The sequence below is a fragment of the Sus scrofa genome, chromosome 9 (assembly GCF_000003025.6).
Source record: "Sus scrofa isolate TJ Tabasco breed Duroc chromosome 9, Sscrofa11.1, whole genome shotgun sequence".
NCBI classification, from domain to species: Eukaryota; Metazoa; Chordata; class Mammalia; order Artiodactyla; family Suidae; genus Sus; species Sus scrofa.
Window position 1 is genome coordinate 130,133,840 of NC_010451.4, and position 23,608 is coordinate 130,157,447.

The window sequence follows — 23,608 nt, forward strand, 5'->3', positions numbered from 1 at the left end:
TGAGCTGGATCCCAGAGGCCACCGAGAAGACCCTGGTCCATTGGGAGCTGGCAGGCCAGGATTGTGGGCGGGCTCTGGCAACAAGAGCCTACAGAATAGCTCCCACCTGCGCGCAGAGAGCTTACCATGAGGTCCCCCCCCCCCAGCCTCCTCTGAATCCCCTTCATCCCCGACTCCACTACCGACCTGTCCTCAGCCTCCTGCTCCAAGCCCTCTCTCCTCCCACCGCATCCGCCCTATGCTATGGCTATGCCTTCTCCAGTGCTCTGGGCCTCGTGCTCTCCTACCTCTCAGCGCCTCTGGTCCATGAATATGCCCTCTCCCTCCTAATCCTCAGCCTCTCCCTCTCTACTTCCTCCTTTGCAGCAGCATTTGAATACGCGCTGGTATCGTCCTCTTTTACTAAACAAACTTCTCTTGACCTTCCCCCCCCTTTTTTTTTGTCTTTTTGCCATTTGTAGGGCCGCACCTGCAACCTCATGGTTCCTAGTCAGACTCGTTAACTACTGAGACACGACGGGAACTCCCAAACTTCTCTTGACCCTTCATCCCATTTCTCTCCTCTCCTTCACAAGCCGAGTTCCCGAAAGCGAGGTAAGCTCTCACTGGCCATCCTTGCTCACCTCGCCCTCACTCCCCATTGCCCGACCTTCTGGCTCCTGCCCCATCACTCGCCTGGCAGCTCAGGGAAAGGCCAGCAAGGACCTTCTGCGGATATGGCCATCACATAATCCTTACCTTCCTTCCCAGTAGCAAAAAGCATAAACAAACACTTGTGCGAGCAGTGTGGAAAATGGCAACTATCCAAGTCCTTCCAGAAGGGAGGCTGGTCAAGTTGCAAAGGCCAGGGGGCCTTTTGGCTCAGGAGGTCTTTAAATCGGCTGTGAACAGCAGCAGGCTGAATGGCGTTCAATTAAGAATGGAACCCAAGACGACATGATGGCCAGAGGAAGAACTGCGGGTTATGAACAGCAGGAGAGAGGGTGCAGGGCTGAAACCCACGGTTCTAAGTATGTGGGAAGCGAGAGAAGAAGGGCTTCTTGGTGCAAAGGCAATGCAAACGCCTTTAGAAAACTGTCCTTGGACCTCGGGAGATATGTAATGGGCCACTATGAAGTATGCAGCGTTGGCTTGCTCTGCCTCCCCCATGAAACTCTCAGTAAATGCCGCAAGGCTCCCTAATGCATCAGCATGAATGGACCGAGGGAGGGGGAGCTCAAAGAGGAAAATGAGGGGACAGCTGACATCTGGGTTACACCAGCTACAGCAGGGAGGAATGACAAGTGAATTCAGCAAAAAATGTTTTATTTCCACATCTATTGTCAAGTCTAATTATTGGTTGAAATTAGAGGTTCTGCCCTGATCATGGCCATGAATAAATAAAAATATGTTTGAATTTCAGCAGATGTCATTGAATTTCACATATCTTTCCCTTCCCAGAAAGGAAAAGAAAGCACCGGCTAGCCCTTTCATACACTGGCATCCACACTTAAGGCACAGAAACTCGCTCCAAAACGAGTCACTTGATCTAGGAAGCGAAAGCCAAATCAGAACTCCTGAACTGTCTCTCTAGCTGTGAAAACTATACATATCGGTATCGCACCCAACCTGGCAAGACACTGGTAGTTTGTGGAAGCAGTTGTCCCGCACTCGCCACACATATGATATTCACACGGTGCAAGAGCCCACTCTGGGCCGGCAGCTGCAAGTGTCCTTGAAATAAGGATGAAGATGCATGAGATGTGGGGTTTGCCCTTGCGGAGCCCATTCATTAACGCCTTCAACATGTGGGAGGCTGTGAGTTGGGTGTACCAGCTCCTATTCACATTCAAGTTAGTTGGAGTTCCCGCCTGGCTCAATGGTTAACGAATCTGACTAGAAACCATGAGGTTTCGGGTTCGATCCCTGGCCTCGCCCAGTGGGTTAAGGATACGATCCGGCGTTGCTGAGAGCTGTGGTGTAGGTCGCAGACGCAGCTTGGGTCCCGTGCGACTGTGGCTGTGGCGTAGGCCAGCGGCTACAGCTCCGATTAGACCCCTAGCCTGGGAACCTCCATATGCTGCGGGCGCAGCCCTAAAAAGACAAAAACAAAACAAAAAAAAAAAAACCCACATTGAAGTTGGTGATAATGAGGACATCACTAAGTTCTTCCCCTCTGAGCTGCCCTGAAGTTTAGCTTGACAACGTCTGCCTTCCTGCCTTGACCCTCCTCCTCTCACCCCCCCTTCCATCTCTGCTTGCACTGTGCCAGCTCCGTCCTTCTGCAGCCACTGTTTGCTGGCCTGCATGCCTTGAGACGGGGCTTCGGGTACTGGATTACCATTTTCCTTGCTCTCTGTGCTCAACTCCTGGCGGTGCTGGCAGGCTAGGAGTGCTAAGTTTCAGCGGCACTGTGAGCCGGTCCCTGACGAAACTGTTTCTAGATGCGATAGCTCAGCAGCACCAGACTCTCCGCGACATCATTGTTGGGACTTACTCTGTACTGAGGGCTGTACCAAATTAATCTCTACCTGCCTACCCACTCCCAAAAGGCATACGTCCCTTGTAGCCAAGCCCTGCTAAGGCTTTTGAAGCAGAAGAATTCAAAAGATTCGAGAACCAACTTCCTAGAAGTGACTGTGAGACAAGCTTCCTGCCTTCAACTATGTAATTTGGAGTGAACCTCCTTTTTAGTGAGAAGATAAGAATTTTCTTTGTCAACTGATGATTCTAAATAGAACAATTAATACGCATTTGGCTCTGCATTTTAGACAATAACAGAAAGGAAAACAAAACAAATATATAGAGAGGATAAGAACAATTCTTTGTTTATGCCAACTTTTACCGGATACGTACTTAAAGCTAGGCTATACTCTATCATTTAATCCTTATACTGTTATATAAAGTAGGCACTATATGTCTACCCATTTCACAGATTTGAGAACTGAGGCACTAAAAGATTAAGGCTGAGGATGCTTGGCTAGTATCAGAGCCAAGACTTGATCTAACTGCAGAAGCTCTCTGCCACCAGTCTTCTTCCACTAGACTTACTAAACGGGTCTGAAATGCACCTCCACCCTGACCAAAATGTAATTCCATCGTGTCACTCATGCCAGGGGCTAGTCACCGGAGGTCCGACACATCTGGACTAACATTCCACAGGCATGGGCTTGTTTAGTCGGTCTGATCAACCCATCAGCAAGCAGTAGTGGCCTCATGCTCTCAACACCACATGTAGCATCTCCACCGAATGTACTCCCTGCCCCCAGCCACTTTCTCATCTCACCTCCCACTTACCAACTTCTGTGTGCATGGCTCTGGTAGGCTGTCTTTATGTGTATTTAATTGTGCCAATCCAGTCTCTACCAAGAGGTTTATAAGCTATACAAGGGCAAAGACCATGTGTCAGCCTCTCTCTGTCTCTCTTTGTTACCCCCAGACTGCAAACAGGTGAGGCACAATAAATACACGCAACACGGCTGAGTCTACTGAGGACCCCAAGTTGCCACGAATTCAGGAGTTGAATATAGGCATGAGAGAACATCAGACCATTCGAAGACAAAAAACAGACCTAGAATGATATACAGATTGGTGTCACATATGCCGAAAAGAGATGTACTTGAGACGTCTTGCACCTTTTTCCCAAGATGTTTGAGCAATGTGGAATCAAGATCCCAACATATAGGCTATAAATCCTCCACCACCCCAGTATACAACATATTTGGCTGCAAAAACAAAGATCAAGGTCAACACAGCTTTGAACTGAACCTCTGTGTCCCAGGAGGGCAGGAAGCATTATTTCCAAGCAAAATATCGAGCCCTCCAAACATGAGGTCCAGAGATTCTTTGCAAAGGGCTTGTTTTGTGTCGAGAAAACTCCGGCCCAGTGAGAAACCAGATGGGTAGATGGATCAGATATTGAAGACAGGCCTCAAAGCAAAGCCGACAAACAGTCTCTCTGGTGCATACTAAACTCAGGAGTGATCCTCCAGCCGTTACGAGCAGAGAAATGTCCCACCAGAGTTTTCCAAACAGCAAACCCTTAGTCCGATGATTGTTTCTATCATTTGCCATATTTTCTGTCCAAAAGCCTCTAGTTCTTCCATGGTTAGCAGCTTTTATAGCCCAAGATAAGTGTCCATCCCTTTTAATTTTCATTGTTGCATCTGTTTTGCCATTTCTCTGCAGCAGGTTGTATTACAACGGAAGGACTAATGAGGAAATGGATGCAAACATTTTTATTTCAAATAGCAGCTCTCAGACAAGATCTGGAAAACGGAATCAAGCCATATGATTGTAAAAGAAAAAAAAAATCCTCGCCATCCAACTATGGGCATTTTGCCATTATTTGTGAATAGCATGTAAATACAAACAACTTAACTGGGGTGGGGAGAGATGTACATTTTTCATTTGTGTCTGGCTAATCATTTTTTTTATTATTAATTTGGTCCCTTTTATTTCACATAAATGTCATCTCAAGCACCAAACATCAACAAATAAGATCGTTTATCTTGCTGGGGAAAGCAAAACACTGCATTGCCATTCAGAGAAGGCAGCTGACGTCCCTACCGCACCACTAATAAAGAAGGCCTTCAGAACGAAAAATAATCATTTTCTATTACTTTCCACCATGCCTCATCCATAAACACAGGGCCGCTGGTAATTACATTTAGCCAAGAAGCATGCTCTGTGTATTACAATTTCCTGAAATGAACAAAACCACGAAGGACAACCCCAGGCTCGGGGTTGAAATGAAAAGCGGGGGGGAAACGGTGGGTTGCCCTGTCCTCGGGGGCCGCTGCCTGCCTCGGAGGGACGGAGGATGCGGAGGCCGGAGAGGGAAGAGGCGGTTTTCGGGGGATTCTTCTCCTTCCTCGTCCCGGCCTGGGTCAAGAGGGAAGGAAAGGAGAGATGGACGTCCGGGAGGGAGCCCAGGCTCAGAGCCGGCGGGGGACACGGGTCTGGCTGCCGCCCCGCACGTGCCCGAGCTGGTGGTCAGAGAAGGCGCGGACCCAGCCACGCGGGACGGCGGCGGCGCCACGCACGTGCACACGCGGCGCGCGGCGGGCAGGGAGGCGGCGGGGCTGCGCTGATAAATCCACCGCAAGCCCCCTGACTCCGCGCTTCCCTGTCGCCGAAGCATTTGGCTCGCCTGCCCGCTCGGCCTCCTCTGCCAAGCAAGGCACTGACTCCACGGGAGAACCGTCCTGTCGATCTCTGCAGGAATATAAGACCTTTTTTTTCCAAGGAAAATGTTCCCCAACTCTGCAAGGGAGGTTGGCAGTACATCTCCAACTCTGGCCTGTCTTTTTAATACCCCTACAATAGCTCCGTTGGACTGAGACCAGCTGTTGGTACATTACCATTTGTAAATGCTTAAAACAGCTACTCCTTGTTTTCTTGGCAACACTGACTGTGGAAAAAAAAGAAGAGAGAGAGGGAGAAAGCCACTTCCATTCAAACATTAAGAAGCGCTGCCTGCCAGCTTTGGCATCCACCAGCCATTGTTTGCAGGGCTCTCTTCAACAAGTTTCTCATCCCCCCACTATTTGTCCACACACCCCTCCCTCGAAAAAGGACAAGAAAGAAAATCATCAGAGAATGGCCCCGTCCTAACCCTGGTTCCCAACAGTCACAGAGTCAGGCTTCCCTGAAAGAAGACGGAGGAGCCCAATGAACACCGTTTGTCTGGGTCTCTTATCGGGTTTTGTCCCCTGTCCCCTTCCCCAGGCTGGTTATCACTTTACAGGCTCAGCGGAAGATCAGCACCTTCCCGATGCCCGGGAGATTTTCCCAGAGTCCCTCCCTCCCCCTGTTTCTGTTCTGAATGTGAGCCGAGAAGACACCGCTGTGTGTACCGCCTCAGCCGGGAGACAATTTGGGGGTGACGAGGACACGGCCAAAACCCAGGTTGTCCCTACAGGTGGGGGCTACCCAGAAGAAAGGCTCTTCGTTTGGTCACCTCCCATCTCACCAAAGCCTACTGGTTTCCACCTGTAAGAAGAGCCAGACCGTCTCAGCCAGTCCTTTGCTACTCAAAATAGATGAGGAACTGCCCAAAGAGCAGACGAGGCGCTCTCCTGCTTCCTGTTCCCACCAGGGCCAGCCTCCAGGGCCACGTGCCCATCCTGGGGGCACGCTCCACGAGCCTCAAATGGTTAGCAGTCCGGGGGGACAGGTGCCCATGTGCCCACGGCTGCTGTGGCCGGGACAACAGGCTTCATGTGCCATGTCTCTGCCTTCATGCCCTTCTGTTCGGTGGCCTCCCCCACCAAGGGCAGTGGTGGCTGCGTCTGTCCTTGCTTCTTTACTGCAGTTTCTGGGCACAGAGGGAAAGGTATGTGAGCATCACACACACTCCTGGAGTGAAGTGAATTCAAGGAGCCAGATGTGGCGGCAGGGTTGACACGCTGCACAGAAGCTCCAGGTGGAAGACAAGGGCCCAAACCTAGGCCCATGTGGACCAGTGCTTTGGGGGGACCATTTGGTCTGAGACTTGAAAGTCCCACCAGTTTGGGGGAAATATTACACCACCAGTTCTTTACGATGAAGGAGGGAAACCAGAATGGATAGTGCGAACTAGCGACAACCCAGAAAGCCTAGCTGAGTCCTCAGCAGGAGCGAAAGAAGGCAGCGGCCACCTGGGAACACCTGACAATGATCCCAGCTATGCCACCGGCCAGCTCAGGACCAGACGTCCCTGTCACATTTCACGGTCTCAAGGGTCTCTTCTATAAAAAACCGGAAGTTGAGGACGACTACGCCTGGATCCCTTTGGTTCTAAAAGTCTATGTCATTGCCCTCCTCATTCTCTTTAGCTCTAGCTGATGTTGGGTATGCCTCACTCTTAAGACACCCAAGTCAGACACTCAAACACTGGTGATGAAATTTCCCTTGAAAAGTAAACTCTCTTAACACATTTGAAATCAGATTAAGAAAAATCCATTTCCGCTCAACTTTTCAGGAAAAGGTTGTAAATTCTTTGAACCGATTCAGATTTGATTCCACTGTGTCCGATTCGGCAGCCAGTTCCCAGGCCCAGTGCGATGCTTAGCACACAGTAGGCTCGTTACAGAGATTGTTGCATGTGACCTATTTGAGGTGCAAAGTGGGGGCCTTGGGGAGGTTAGCACAGGTGACTTGAGGCAATGGAAATGGTCAAAGTGGCAGAGTCAGGGGCTAAAAAGCGGCTGTGGGCAATTACAAAGCGGACTATCCGCCTGCAGCTAACTGGAAGCCAGGCAGCTGTAATAACAATCAAAAACTTAAGTCTATGGGTTTTAGGAACCCTCACAATGGACTTATTTATACCAAGGCAAAAATGCGCTAAGAGTCCCTTGAGCGTCGGTCAGCCTGGCATGTTGGTTGCAACTCCCTCCAGCCACCCCGCTACAGCTAAGTCTCCTCACCAGAGCTGTGTCCGAGGGGTCCTGATTCACCATCCCCCAGACCCTCTTCACACTTGTTTAGGTGCCCGCCTCCTGGGTTGAAAGCCCTTTGTGGGCTGAGACTGTGTTCAGCTTGTCTGTTGGATCCCCTGGAGCCCTGCACTAAGGTGGTTTGTGGGAAGGCAGGTACAAGAACTGACTGTCTGTCTTCAGATCCCTTCCCCACATTTTGTCTGAAGGCCTTGATGTCTTAACTTGTGATGTCTAAGAAGAATGGTAAAGAAAAAAAAGAAATAGTGGCATCTTGCCACCTCAGAAAAACAAAGCCACTCCATGGTCATGAAGAACCAGAGGTGGGGGAGTTCCCATTGTGGCTCAGTGGTAATGGACCTGACTAGTATTCGTGAGGAGGTAGGTTCGATCCCTGACCTTGCTCAGTAGGTTAAGGATCCAGCATTGCAGGGAGCTGTGGTGTAGATCGAAGACACAGTTCAGATCCTGTGTTGCTGTGGGGGTGGTGTAGGCCGGCAGCTGTAGCTCTGATTCAACCCCTAGCCTGGGAACCTGCATATGCTGTGGGTGCAGCCCTAAAAAGGAAAGTTTAAAAAAAAAAGAACCAGAGGCAGAACGGAGGGGCCGGGCCAGGCTGGGCCTCTGGCTTTGGTCCTTACTTACTGCCGCCAGCCCTCCAGCCCTTAGCTGGTCAGCCTCGGAGGGGCTCAGGGAAGCCACCCTGCTGCTATCTAAATCCCCGACAACCTCTGAACATCAGTGATGAAAAAGCTGGGTGAGGACACATCCTGTGAAGCCCGTAAGCCAGTGTGAGTCAGTCACCAGCACAGAGACAGTGAGAGCCCCCGGGATCTGAAGAGTGCCCCAAAGAGACACAGTGGGTGTGTGTGTGTGTGTGTGTCCGTGCGCGCGCGCGCGCACGCGCACATTTGTGGCCTGGCTCTGAGCACCTCCTTCATTCCAGCCTCACCCTGGCCCCACCAGGGGGTTTCGAGGGTCATCCCCACTACACAGATGAGGCAATCGAGGCACAGAGGAATTAACAGGTGCCCGCAGTGGGACAGCCAGTGAAGAGCCTGGCTGGAGTCTAAATCCCCAGCCTGTCCTCTGAACCACAGTGGTTAATGAAGGCTACCCCTGAGGTCAGCTCCTAGGAAGGGCAGTGACAAGGACACTTGTCCCCACACTGCGCAGAACCCTGCAGTGTCTGAGGAGTGAAACGGGGGCCTCTGGGGAACACCCCAAGGCATCACCTCTCTGGCGCAGTCTACGCCAGACTCCCTGACACAGGGAACACAGGCGTCCTACAAAACCCCACACTCTCAAGTCGGCTAGAGGGGAGAGTTGCTGTACGTGCTCTCTGGCTTCTCTATTTTGCCTGTAACATCCTCCACCAGGCCAGTGTTATCAAATAATATAATCCCGTCTCCAGATAAGGCAGCATGACAGTGGCTGGTAGGATGGATACAGGAACCTGAGCTGAAATCCTGATGTTGCCTTTCAATAGCTGTATGGTCCTAGACAAGTTTCTTAATCTTCTGTGCCTCAGTTTCCTCATCTGTAAAATGAGCATAAAGTAGCCCCAACCTCCTGGGATGATTATGATGATTAACCAGCCACCTTCCAAAAAACACATGGAAAGATGTTCAGCCATCACTCATTACTAGAGAAATGCAAATCAAAACCACTATGAGGTACCACCTTACACCGACCAGAATGGCCATCACCAAAAAGTCTACAAACAATAAGCGCTGGAGAGGGTGTGGAGAAAAAGGAACCCTAGTACACTGTTGGTGGGATTGTAAATTGGTGCAACCACCGTGGAAAGCAGTATGGAGATTCCTCAGAAAACGAATAATAGAACTACCATTGGATCCAGCAATCCCACTCCTGGGCATCTATCCACAGAAAACCATGACTTGAAAAGACACATGTACTCCGATGTTCATTGCAGCACTATTTACAATAGCCAAGACATGGAAAAAACCACCTAAATGTCCATCAACAGAGGAGTGGATCAAAAGACATGGTACATACACACAATGGAATATTACTCAGACATTAAAAGGAACAAAATAACAGCATTTGCAACAACATGGATGGACCTAGAGATTATCATGCTAACTCAATCAGACAGCGAGACACCAACACCATATGCTATCACTTACATATGGAATCTAAAAAAAGGGACACAATGAACTTCTTTGCAGAACAGATACTGACTCACAGACTTTGAAATGGTTCCCAAATGAGACAGGTTGGGAGGTGGGGGGACGGGCTGGGGTTTGGGGATGGAAATACTATAAGATTGGGTTGTGATGATTGTTGTACAACTATAAATATAATAAAAATTCATTAAAATAAAATAAAAAAAACACAGCCACCTTGCCCTATAAATTCCATAGTTGTTTTCCTGTGCCCCCTCCCCCCACCTTCAAGGCCCAGACTCTGCCTCTCTCCCTCTGTTAGGCCATCCCTCATCCTCTCTGGCCTGTTGCAGCAGACCCCCACTATTTAAGGCTCACGTTCCTGTCTCCAGTGCCACATAATAGAGTGGAAAGGTTTGGATTCCACGTAGAACCTAGTTCAAATCTCAGTCCTGCCAGTGTGGGATCTGAACCCATGATGTGGCCCCAGTAGGACCCAGACCATAAAGCATGTGCTTAGAGCACCAGCTCAGAGTCAGCTTGCTTAGGTTTAAATCCCTGGCCAGCACCTCTATGTGGCCTGAGAGAGTTTCTTCGCAGGACCAGCTTCCATGGCCTCGTCATGAAGTGGAGGGATTGCCGTGAGGCCTGAGGGAGAATGCACAGGTACCTGGACACCTGCAAGTGTGCGACAGATGCTGGGTCCTCTCCTTACTCTGGAAGCTGGAGATGGTGGTACCTGCTGGCGAGGGAGGGGAGGGTTTCGAGAGGTGACTTGCGATGTGCAGAGCCCAGGTTTCACAAGTCAGGCCTTGAGAAATGACAGTCCCCTCTGTTTGTAACTCAGATTCTACCTTCGGCCACCCTCTTAACCATCACCCGGCACCCACTAAAACCCCACCTCCTCTACAAGCCTTCCAAGATTGACCTAAAACCATCCCCAGCCCTTTGGCAATGTGGATGTGGACAATCCTTAGTCTCATCCCCCTTCCCCTCACCCCAGCCTTCTGTCCTTGACCTCTTAGGCCACAAATACTAATTTTTAACGTATACTATTTTTCCTTACCATGTGCCAAACACTGTGCTAAGATTTCTATCTTTACATCATTTAATCCCCTGTATCCATCAGCTCAGGCTTCCATAACACAATACCATAGACGAGGTGCCTTAAACATCAGACATTTGTTTTCCCAGAGATCCGGAAACTGGAACCCCAACACTGAGGTTCCTGCCAATTCAGCTCCTGGTGAGAGCTCTCCTTCCGGTGTGTAGATGGCCGTCTTCTCAGTGTCCTCACACAGCCTTCCTTCTGAGCACCTGGGGATGGATGGGGGGGGGGGAGGGAGAGAAGGAGAGAGGGAGAGACAGAGAGACAGAGAGAAGGTGCTCTGGTGTCTCTTCTTATAAGGACATCTTTTTTTTTTTTTTTTTTGGCAGCATTTGAGGCATGCAGAAGTTCCAAAGCCAGGGATGGAACCTGACTTCAGCCAATGCACTGACAACACCAGATCCTTAACCTGCTGAGCCACACGGGAACTCCATGGGCACTAATCCTTTTGGATTGAGGTCTTACCTTAGGACCTCATCTAAACTTTATTTACTTCCTAAGAGGTCCCATCTCCAAATATAGCCATACTGGGGGGTTAGGGCTTCAACTTATGAATTTTGGGGGGAAAAAATGAAGTTCATAACACACACCAGTAACTATTTGAGGTGGGTATAGAGTTTATGGATAAGGAATCTTTGCCCCAGGTCAACAATCAGTAAGTAGAAAGTCATCTGCCTCCAGAGCCTGAGTTTATGGCCTCCCCAGTGACCCACGTTTGAGAGAAGGGCTTCATGTAGGACACAGCAGCTAGACATGGAGCTCCCCAAGAGCCCCTCAGGGAATGAGGAGATCCAGGATTAAAGTAGGGTTCTAGTGAGACGAAGGGCACTGAGAAACCTCTCTCCACCTCAGATTTTCAGGAAAGTTGTATATGACACCATCAAAACATGTTTGGTTTACAGAAAATATACATTCACATAGTCATTCAACAAACACTTAAAGAACACTTACTACGTGTCTGACATTGTTTTTGAGGCTGGGCATCCAGTAGTGAACAAAGTACACCTGATGCTCTCAGAGAACCTTGAGTGAAGTCGAGGGTCACAGACACATGGGCAGCCACAGTCCAGGGCAGAAAGTGCGGCCAGCAATGGGCAGGACATATAACCAGCTTTGGGGCTCTGCATGGCTAGAGGGAAGAGGCTTTGCTCATTCTAGAACAAGAGGTGTTGCTTGTGCATTGACAAAGCCTACCCACCAACCAGACACGGGAAGATAATCAAAACGGCCAAGGCGGTTATTTGATTGACTTGACCACAACAGAGTTAAGACTGCTGAGCCCTGCTTTCCTCCAGGATGGCCTCCACTCAGCCCATTTTGTTAGACACTCATTGAAAACCCACCAGTGGCGAAGCCCCATGCGAGGCACTGGACGAGCATTTGGGAGAACATTGAAAAGAAAGGCCCTTCCAGCAGGAAAATGGCTCTGATCGTAATGAAAAAGCCCATGCCTTTGGATCCCATTGGTGGCTCAACTCTTGAGAAGAACCAAACTCAAACCTCAGCCTTGACCTTGACTTGGCCTGCTGAAGGTCAGCAACCTCTCCTGCCCTCCCAGCCCGAGCTGGAGAGGTGAGAGGAAGAGACAGAAGGTTTTATTATATACCACCCAGGCCACACCTGCCAAGTTCTCCCTACAACAGCTTCAAAAAAAAAAAAAAGATAGAGTGAAAGGGAATTGGAAAAATGGAACCCCCTACATCCCAGAAATATTACTTTCATGAGCTGTATGAATTATTTAACAGACAGCTGAAAAGACCCAACTCAACAGAAGAATACAAAAACCCAGCTCGGTACAGACACCTTCCCCGAAGCCCATGACAATGAAATGTATTTTATGCCACAGATCAACCTGCCAGAGAAGGAGGCTTCGGAGACAGATGCCCACAGGGATCATTAGCCCCTTATCTCTCAACCCTTTGCCACCAGCATCCAGATCTCTGAGTCTGGGCGACCCAGAGGGAGAAAAGCTGAAAAGTGTGTATATTGGAAGTGTTGGTTAAACAACCCCACCGTATTCTTATTTGCTGGAGGTTTTAGGGAGCAGATGTAGGACTGGCAGGGCTTGGAGCTGGCGATAGTGTTCTAGCTCATTCGGAGCCAACAGGGAAGGAAAAAAAAAAGCCACACACACAAACACAAAAAAAGCTGCATTTGGTGTGTGTGCCTGGGTGTGCGTGCTCGCCGCTGTGCCATCGCTCGTCCAAGGTTCCTTGGATTCGAGCTGACCGATGCAAAAGCAGGCTTGGGGCCAGGCCAAGAGAAACACAACTTCTCCCAGGAGCTGCAGGGGGTGTCTCTCCGCTGCTGCCGGGAGCCTCCTCTCCTGCAGGCGCGAGGGGGCTGGGGCAGCCACTCGCCCACGGCGGCTTGGTGCTCTCCGTCGCTAGAGAAAGGGCAAACAAATGGAGAACCAACCATAAAGGCGGCCAGCAGCAGTGAGGCAGCGCTGCAGCTGCCAGGCAATAACTTAGATAGTTACAGCTGCCATCACCTAGTTCATGCAAGCTTTTTAATATCTTTTGGCAGCTCTCGGTGTCACAGCACAAAGGGAGGGTTGGCACTTTGCAGCACACTTTGTTTGACATAACTGTAGGCAGGACCCAGCTGATACCTTCAGTGATGTGGATGGGTTTGCTCTTAAGGTGCGTTTCAGCAGATCAAACGCTTTCCAGCCCCCTCCTTTCTCTCCCCTCCCGTCACCCCCCCTGCTGGTGTGCAGGGCACGCAACGCCACTAAATCACGCATTGGGAACCAGACTGGATTCACGGGGGGGGGGGGGGGGGATTCGGCGGGTGCAACATAAGGTTGGCCCCATAAACACCCAGCTAAGAAGGAGAGGAAAGCAACATACAGGAAGCAGAAAGAGGAAGGGAGAAGGAGAAAAGAAAAACAGATTCCCTCGGCTCCAGAACTCCCAAGCCTTACCATCAGCCTCAGTTCCTGCCTTCCCCTGCCTAGGGCTCCATGAACTTTAAAATAATCAGAATCCCATCATCTGCCTTCCAGCTCTTCCTTCTTTAAGGTTATTCACCCACCCCGCCCCCCACCCAGTCCCACCTTCCCAGGAACCGGCTTACTCCAGGTATCTCCCTGCCCTGGGGGACTATTCCAAGAGCCAGCTAAGGAAGCACTCAGCAGAAGCCCTGCCCAAGGCTAGGGAGTTGTCATGACAATTCTCCGTGATGCCTCGCCAAGCCAGGCATCCTTGTTTGGCAGATCCAGGAGCCTTGCTGGGACTTAGAGAAATAGTCCTCTCTAAGACCCCGCGGCACAGATGGGCATGAAGCAGACACGTGGGCAGAGAAGGAGCACGGAAACCGGAGAGGGAGGAGAGGGTGGGCTGAGCTGTGCGCTACGCAGACGCGTCCATCCAGAGGGAGGACCATCGCTTCCTTGGTCTCAGCACCGGTCATTCCACCCCGCGGTGCAGTCCCTTTGTGCATCCCCCCTCATGGTGGCTCAGGACGCCTTGGTGGAAGCCATCGGAAGGCAGGCAGGAGAGGGCGCCCCCCTGATTATCAAGGATGATGAGGATGATGGGCTGGTGTGTTCGTCTTCTCAGGCTGCTGCAGCAAAGTACCGCAGACTGAGTGACCTCAACAACAGAAATGTATGGTCTCCCAGTTCTGGGAGCTAGGAGTCCCGAGAGCCCAGGGGCAGCAGGGTTGGTTCCTCCCGAGGGCTGTGCGCGTCTGCTCTAGGCCTCTCTCCTGGCTTCTGGTGGCTGGCAGGCATCTTTGATGTTCCTTGACTTGTAGAAGCCAAACCCTGGTCTCTGCTTCATCTTCACATGGCATGGCATTCTCCCCATGTTTCTCTTTGTCTCTGTTTTTGAATTTTCCCTTTTTATAAGGAAGAATACCAGTCACTTTGGATTAGCAGCGCATTCTATTCCAACAGGACCTCATCTTAACTAATTACATCTGCAACAACCCTCCATCCAAATAAGGCCCCATTCTGAGCTCCTGGGGGTCAGGATATCAACATATGCGTTGGGCGGAGGGACACAATCCAACCTGTCACACAATCCAACCTGTCATGTCTGGGTTGTATACTTTTAGGTATTATTTCTAACCCTCTAACAGTCCTGCGAAGTGGGTGTTATCATCCCCATTTTCCAGAGAATGAAAGTAGGGCTCGAAAAGGTCCAAGGACTCGCCTGAAGTTAGGCAACCACAGAGCCACCTGAATGCAAGATACCACCTTTGCTGAGAGCCTGGGAGTTGGCCACGCCCCCTTCTCGCCCAGGACTGATGGCCTGTCTATCTCCCGCTCTTTACGGTAGCCTGACCTAGAATCACTTGGTTCCATCAGATTCCACATAAATCATTCATGATGCTCTGATTTCTCCAGAGTGAACGTGGCAGGTGGTCTGCGGGTGCGGAGCTTGGGATGAGTGTGGGAGGCAGACTGTGCTGGTGGGAGCCTGGCTCTCTTACCCACACACAGCCCTTCTTGGCAAGATTCTTCACTTCTCCTGGGCTCTACAGGAAACAAAATATTCTGTACTTTGTTACCATGCATGCATCAGTGTTCTGTATTTATTACTTGTTAGATAATAAGATAATGCTGGGGAAGCACATGCGCCATCGTGCGGGTTCAGTAAATGTCAGTGTCTCATTTCCTGCTTGAACGTGTCTCCCAACTTTTTCTCCCTCCATCACTTTTGTCTGTCCAGGGCCCACAAGCTCATAGTTCTATCAGGCAGCCACTGTGAACCTGACCATCCCCTAAATAAATAAATACATGAATGGCATTTATGGATCATGTCCTTCACGCCAGACCCTGTTCAACTGATCGACATCGATGAGCTCAACTAATCCTCCCAACAATCCCCCAAGACCCGTTATTCTTCCAACGTTATCAATGAGGAAACCGAGAATGGAAAGGTTAAACCACTTGCTATAATTCCTTGAACAAAGCCAATTAATGTACAGAACTCTGTTCTTGCTTTTATGAACCAGAGTTCGCCTTGCTCAGAGGGAGATCTGAATTAGGAGAAAGAGTAGAGCTGGCTCGGTTGTCTGGGTGGAAAATGCAGTTTTATCAGTTGAAGGCAACACACTGCACTTAACCTCAGGTAGCAGCCCCTCAGACAAACAGGTACAGGGCCTGGCAGAGCTGCCCTCCCAGGAGCTGTGCATTTCGTCGCTTTATGGGGGTCAAGCATTGCTCCTGCTATCCCATCCGGGTCTTTGCTTACCCAACAATTCTTCCCTAGGAGCTGTAAAGGTTTAGATTGATGTCCCCCAATTCCAGCTGTTAGTAAAAAGTCCAAATGAATACGCTTTTCCTCCGCATTCAAGATCTGCTCTCAAGCTTAGAGGTGTGACCTCACCATGAAGGGCAGCGTCATATTCAGGTGTCAGACGCGCTTCCTCCCAAATGAAGCAAGAATGTTTCATTTCCTCTGTCCCTCCCCCCCATCAGAACCACAGTGCCTCCTGGCCCTCTTGCACTGAATGATTTCAGCAGTTTCCAAAACAAAATTAAACACAGCCCTAGCTTGAGAAACGTTCCACCTCTGGAGTCACGGCGTTTGGTATTATTATTCACTTATTATTATTCAAAACAAATAAGAATACTAAAACATCAGCTGGAACCACTCCAGGACAGAAGGCATTGGAATATCTAATAAAAACCACAGTATTCCACAAATAGAAAATGCAGACAAACAATGGCAGGGGACTTTCTGAAACTTCCCCCAAACAGGGATCACCTGAAATAACAGAGAAGCTCTAAACAGCCAGTCAAACTGACATGGGAGTAACCGCATTTCAGACCTCAGGCGGATAAAATGCGAAGTGCCCACCGCAGTGGCTGGCACACAGTAGGACATCATTTTTCGTTTCTTTCCCTTTCTAGTGCCATTCAGGGGAGCCTCCTTCAAAGAGCCGCAACAGCTAGAGTTAGCACATATCGGAAGCCTTTGTTCTCCACAAGAAAACGTCCAATGAACCCAAATCCAGGATTATTCCACAAAGCGCCTTTAGAGCCACCTTTCAACCTAAGCAAAGGTTTCCCTCCAGCTTAGGGAAGATCATGGGATGCTGAAAACCACCAACATTCCAAGACTGCCTTTCCCCGGGGAGCCTGCGGCAGGTTAGTTGGTGGCTGGGCCACTCTCGTTTGCACCCCAAAGCAGGGGGTTGTAAGTGCCACACAGAATGAGTAGCCAGCCTTTGCTCAGGTCCTCTGCTGGTCTCCATCCCTGGGTTCTCCTGCGTCAGCTTGCCCAGCCTGATCCGAATGGAGCCTCAGTCCTGAGAGCCTGCCTTTGGGGATGTTGAGTGCTTCGGTTACAAGGTGGAAGGATTTACTCACAGATGATTCACGTTTCCTCAACCTGTTTCCAGAAGGAAAATGGGCAGGGGCACGGCATGCCTGATGTTCTGGGGAGCGCCACATCTGTCTTCCTTCCCTTTCTCCTTCACATTCCCAATGCTCAACTCATGCCGCCATTTTTACTTGGGGGAAGGGTGGAAGGGAAAAAAGGAGAGCAGAGTAGGGCGTGAGATCCCGAGCGGTTTGCATCACTGTGAAATGGGGTGAGGGACCCAAAATGTCTTTTATTCACAATAAGGTACCTAATCCTTGCATGAAGTCAGGCAAATTTCCTCCCATCCCAGCATTACTAATATAGCCCCCCCAAATTTGTTTCTTGAAAGCAATCTAAATACCTAACACTTGGAAATTTACTAAGTAAATTCAAATAATTGAATACAGTACAAAATGTTTAAATGCCGTTTACAAAGATCTTGAGGACTGCAGAAATGCTGATGACATAAGGCTTGATTAAAAACAGGATATATTTGCATACAGTTTAATATCAACTATATAAATTTAGAAAATATACACAGCACTAGATATTGTTTTGTCTGCTACTATCCCCTTCACCCCCTCCCCATCTCCAGCTTTTCTGGGAACTACACAAACATACACACACACACACACATGCTCACACACATACATATACAGTTACCACAGAGGATCCATTATGCACAGTATAACTGGCCCCTGGCCTCAGTGGATTGGTCCAGGGTGGACATCTGACCACAGCCACCACAATCCTCTTCCTCCCCAGTAATTCTGGAAGTGGCTTGAGGGAATCTATCTCTTTGTGGCAGGAGAAATGATAGGACAGAGGACCCAGGAGTTACACACATGGGCCCATGTGTCCTACCCTGTGAGCTAGAGACCTGGCAGCCAATCCACAGAGAGAAGGCAAAGGCAGAGGATAAAACAAGGGTCAGAGAAAGAGAGTGTCCTGACAGCACGCAAGTCCCTGCTGTCCTCATTGTGCCTAAGGCCTGGCTCCATCCCTGCCCTCAATGTTAATGAGACAGACAATCCCAGATCCTTATAACAAAGTTGTTTGCATTGGATTTTTGTCATTTGCAACCAAGAGAATTCTAACCAACACATGTTCCCTCAAACACCCAATTATTTGTAGATTGCCCTGACATACTTCAAAAATTTATTAAAGAGGGTTGTCTGATTATAAACGGTTTCTTTTTGCTTTTCTGAACTGTCCCGATTTTCTACTCTGAACATTTTTATCATTTGATGTCTGGCATACACCTTCTAATCCACACTTTGATTCACCTACACACATCAAACTGTGCCCAAGGTTTGGAGAAAATATTCAGTTAACAGAAAATATATATTTACCTGATATATTTATATATATTATATAGTACACAGAATCTTCACATTAGACATAGGAACCAACAGCCTGGAAAATTCTGGTCCAGGAGTTCCCATCGTGGTGCAGTGGAAACGAATCCCACTAGGAACCATGAGGTTGCAGGTTCAATCCCTGGCCTCACTCAGTCGGTTAAGGATCTGGTGTTGCCATGAGCTGTGGTGTAGGTTGCAGATGTGGCTCGGATCTGGAATTGCTGTGGCTCTGGTGTAGGCTGGCAGCTGTAGCTCTGATTAGACCCCTAGCCTGGGAACTTCCATATGCTGTGGATGCAGCCCTTCAAAGACAAAAAAGACAAAAAAAAAGAAGAAAGTAAATGTTGGTCCTTTTGATTCTTCCCCTCCAAGGCCTTCTGGTGCTCTGCTGTGGGCCTGCCTTTCCTGTCCTCACCCTGCCTTGGCCTGGCCTCCAAGTCACGCTTCCCTTTTCAGCCACTCTGGGATCTACTAATCCTTTATCCAAAGGTCAGCCATTTGCATGCCTTAACATAAAGGAAGGGCAAGAACACTTCCATCTTTCCCCATGGTGTGACCACTTCTCTTTATTTCCCTTGCTGCTCTACACCACTGCCATTTTGGTCTCTTTACTCCCCAAGGAACCCTTCAAAAGCTCTGTTCTTTGGAAGCCTAGCGCAAACCCTCTTTTCTGACTGAAAATCAGAAAACTTGGCTGGCACACCCCCTAGTGGTGGCCTAATGAATCCCCCTCAATAACTACAGGTTATGAACCCCTGGGGTTTCTCAAAGTGTGTTCCCTGGGACTCCTAATTCTGCAGGAAAAAGGCAGAGGAGAAAAGCATTTTATGCTTAAGTTAGATTTGAAAACACTGGGCTAAAGGAAAGCAATCAGTTTGCTTTACTGGAAGACCCCTCCAGGTCTTTCCCGTGCTAAAGAATATTACAAATCTCCAAGATAAGATTTGAGCATAGAGTCGCTCAGATTTACGTGATCACATTTACAGGAAATAACAGGAATAGCTACCATTTTTAAGCACATACATTAATCATAGTATGGCCATTTATAGATAGAGACATTGATGCTTAAAGAGGTCAAATAACTTGCTTACGTTAGGTTTACACGGAACCAAAGTCCATGTTCTTGACCATTACAAGACCCTGGCTTTATATTTGTTCCAGGACATTACTCCGTAAATTTCACTTACATGAATTATGTAATTATTGCACATCACTCTACTTGTTCCCCATATTACCAGTCATGCCATCCTACAGATCAGCTCTCTGCAGAACAGGAAGAGCAGGGACCTACAGAAGATACAGAGGGTTCTCTGACAGCCCTTCGGAAACTTCTGTTTCCATGGAAATAAGAGAGCATCAAAATCTCAAGGCCACACACAAAATGCTTCTCGAAAATCTCACTATGATAGGGTACCATGTCAGGGACCCTAATACATATTTCCAATGATAATTATGGAAAATACAGTAGACTGCTTTTTAATTTCTTATAAAAGAGGCTTGATTTCTTTTGAATCTTATATACCTGTTAACCTGGTTTTTGAAGCAATAGGATATTCCACGTGGATATCTTGGGGTTTTTTTTCATTTATTAAAAAATGGAGATGATAACACCCACCTCACATTTTTACGTCAAATTTAAGCACATAATATATTAAAAGCTTAACCCTAATAGCACAGGTTGTTTTTTGGATTTTGAGTTTTTAAATTTTTTTTTCCTGGAAGTAGAAGAAACCCAAAGAAAATTTATTGACACATATAACTTGTATCAGCTTCAGGCACAGCTGGATCCAGGGGCTCAAAGGAAATCATCATTAAACTTGAATGCATGATACTTGTATTTAGAGAAAATACATAGAATATAGTGCTATAAATATGTCTTGGTCCCTTGTTCTGTTTGACACAGGGAAATACTGCAAATGATTACACAGATGTTAGGAGATTGAGGATAGACTCCCACTCCACCACTGACCCTATAGCTACCCTTTGCGAGGCTCAATTTTTTCCATCTGTAAAAATGGATATACTATTCCTTTTCCACCTCAGTGGAAACTGAAAGCAGTAGTAAAGTTTTTCAATGGCTTTTTCCCTAAAAGGACTAAATACTGTGATTTCTTTTTTTCTTTCTTTGTTTCTTTCTCTTTCTCTCTCTTTTTTTTTTTTTTTTTGCTATTAATGTTCAGAAAGATAGCACTTAACAGTAGCAAAGGGTTTTCCAAGTATTTATTTGTTTTACCAATTTATCATTTAAAACTCCATAATTAGCCTGACAAAACATACACCTTCAACATTACAACCAAGCCTATCAAGCCACAGAAGAAGAGGGATATTTATATACACATATTTCCTGACATACCCATATTTAAATTCACATTGTGTGTGCGCACGTGTGTATGTTTGCAAGACACATATAAATGGCAAATAAGGAAACTTAAAAAAAAAACAGACAGATAGATAGATAGTCCCAGATTTTAAAACCACCCCCAAGGTAGAACAGGTGGTGAAAATAGAATAAAGCATGCTGCAAGGAACTTGTCATGAATTTTAAAAACAAAAACGCCTACAGACCAAATAAACTGCTCTGACACTCAGCTAAATCTGAAGTTCCCAAACTATTTTAAATGACAAAGCTGAAGTTCCCGAGAGAGGGAGTCCGACAGAAATGGTTTGAGGGCAATTGCTGTGGAGCACGGGGAACAGAGCTGGACTCTCAGGCAGACACCCAGCCCCCTCGCCAGGATGGACCATGTGCAGATGTACCTGGCCCTCGGCGCCAGCCCATGTGTGTGGGGACCCAGGACTCTGTTGATAGAAAGGCCTCTTCGAGCTCCCTCCCCCCCCCCCCCGCACCCACCTTCCAACCTGGTTGGACGGTTCTCAAGGCCAACATTTGGGTCACTTGACCGGAAGCTGGGCAGATGCTTGTCCACACCTACTTCCTGGGGCCCTGTGTGAAGGCAGGCTGGAGGCCCCGGCTTGGGGTGGAGTGGGGGGTGCAGGCAGACACCCCACCCCCACCCCCGCAGCACCCACCTTCACCATTCACTCATCACCACAACCTGCCTGGCCTTTGTTCTCCATCAGCAGTTTATGAAGAGTTTTCACTTCCACTGTCTCCTTGCACCACATGGAAATGCTGGGGCCACCCTGAAACCGCAGCAGGACCCCAGCCTGCAATGAGGAAGAGGTTAAGTGCGCTCTGACCCAGATCCCGTGTAGGCACCCCCGCCCCCGCCCAAGCTTCCTGACTCCCTGTCCAGCTCTCTTAATGCACATGCTCGTTCAGACCATCCCGGGATAAGAGCTAGGGGAGGGGTCGGCACTCTGGTCCCTCATCCCCAGACTCGCAAATCCAAATGCCTGGAGAGCACCAGCCGGGAGCCGTGCGATAACCAGAAGACCTGCCACCGCTGGGCTCCCTCTAGCAAACCGTGGTGACTCGGGAGCTGTGGATCTTCTTTCTCAAAGTGAAGCCAGAGAGCAGAAACTTTATGTGAAACGTCTTGATTTGTCAGCTATCAGTTGGGTTTAAAACACCACCACCACCACCTGAACCTAACAAACCCGTCTGCAGATGGCTCCGGACTTCAGAGCACAAGTTTGAGATCCTTATCCAATTCACGGCCCTCTAGCCATCCTGCGGTCCTCCAGCCCAGGCCCCTGCCCCCTCACTGAAGGCCAGGATGCAATCCATTCAAAGAGGGCCAATCTAGAGACACAAAGGGGGCCAGTAAGCCTGAGGCTCCACTGGGGCTCCGACTCTTGCAAGTGGCATGACCTTGAGCAAGTCATTTACTCTCTCTGAACTTCAGTTTGCTCCTCTGTTGAACAAGGCTCACGACACCTCCCTTGTTTCCTCAGCCCTTATTGGGCTGTGGTTTGCTAAGTGTGCTGGCCTCCAACCCCATTCTATTCCCCTAAGCACTTCCATTCAAAGCTACCGTCCCTCTTGCCATCTTGGACCAAGATCACTGGTCACCCCAAGAAAACGGGGGGCTCCTCCTAAATGAGGCTTGTTTTCTCTTTGTTCTCCCCTAAGAACACAAGGATATGATGAGTGCTCAGTACATCTTACTGAATTAAGCAATGGACCAACCAGCTCAGTAAGTGCTGATTACACACCGGACTGCTGATTACACACTAGGTGCTGCAAAAACCGGGAGAGACTCGTGCTCTTAGAGAAGCCACCCATCAGCGGAGGCGGCCGGGCACGTGCAAAACACTCAGGGTGCCCAGCAAGGCCCAAAGCGTGCTCGTGGGAGCCTGGGTCCCAGCCACCCCAAGAGGGAGGCAAGAGAAAGACAACCTCTTTCCCCGCCTTTTTCGCAGCCTCTTTTAAGCTTTTCTTGGCCCCAGAGTTGAAGACACTCATCTCCTGGCACACAGACTGCTTAGCGAGAAGAGCCTCTGATACACTCACACGGCACAGTGAGTGGGAAGGGAATTAGGGCAGGTCCCTGATCCAGTCCACACACCGTCGCGTCTGCTGTCCCGAGGGCTGCGTGGGGCGATCCAGGCTGCGTCGCGCCTCCATCTCTCTGCCTGGGAAGCCGGGCGACCTGAGGCCCATCCGTCACCTGCTTCCTCCCACCCAGGCCCTCCCTTCTCACCCTGATTAAATGGCTGGTTCCCTGAGCCGCCCAGGTAGCAAGCGTGTGCTAATGCCCTAATCTGGCTTGTCCTGGGAGGCCCACCCCATCCTGCTGGCCGCACCAGCTGCCTAAGGGAGCACAACTGAGAAGAGGCTTGGCAATTATCCAGTTAATTTGATCAGTGGAGACAGCCAAACAAATAATCCTGGCCAAAAACGTCCAGATCAGCTGTCTACATGGATCAAATTCCACTTCACTGACACGGCGCAGGTTCGGCCTTAGAGAACGAACGGCTTTGACTGAAAAACACGTCCGGTTCTCCCAGCACCAAGGCTGCACCTGCCTTGAGCGGAATTGTGACCTTGGCTCCATTTCTCTGGGACGCCCCTTCCACGCCCTCTCAGTGCCCTTCCCACGCCCCGGCAACCTGGCCCCACAGAACCAGGGGCTTTGGCAACTGTCAAGGGCTGGAGCGTTTTTGGTTGCTTTTGTTTTTTCCTTTTTTTAAAGTTTTATTGACGTATAGTTTATCTACAAGGTTGTGATAATACCTGCTGTACAACAAAGCGATTCAGTTATACATGGACACACATCCATTTTCAGATTCTTTTCCCACAGAGACCATCACAGAATATTGAGTAGAGTTCTCTGTGCTATACATGGAATGACTAGTCAACAGGGTTAGCACATTTCTGCATCCC

General features: G+C 49.0%; 1 long non-coding RNA gene across 3 annotated transcripts in view; it reads right to left on the reverse strand.

The window, feature by feature from the left end:
- Positions 1-23,608, reverse strand: part of LOC106505042 — a 100,758-nt gene that overhangs the window by 36,705 nt on the left and 40,445 nt on the right. The window lies entirely within an intron of this gene.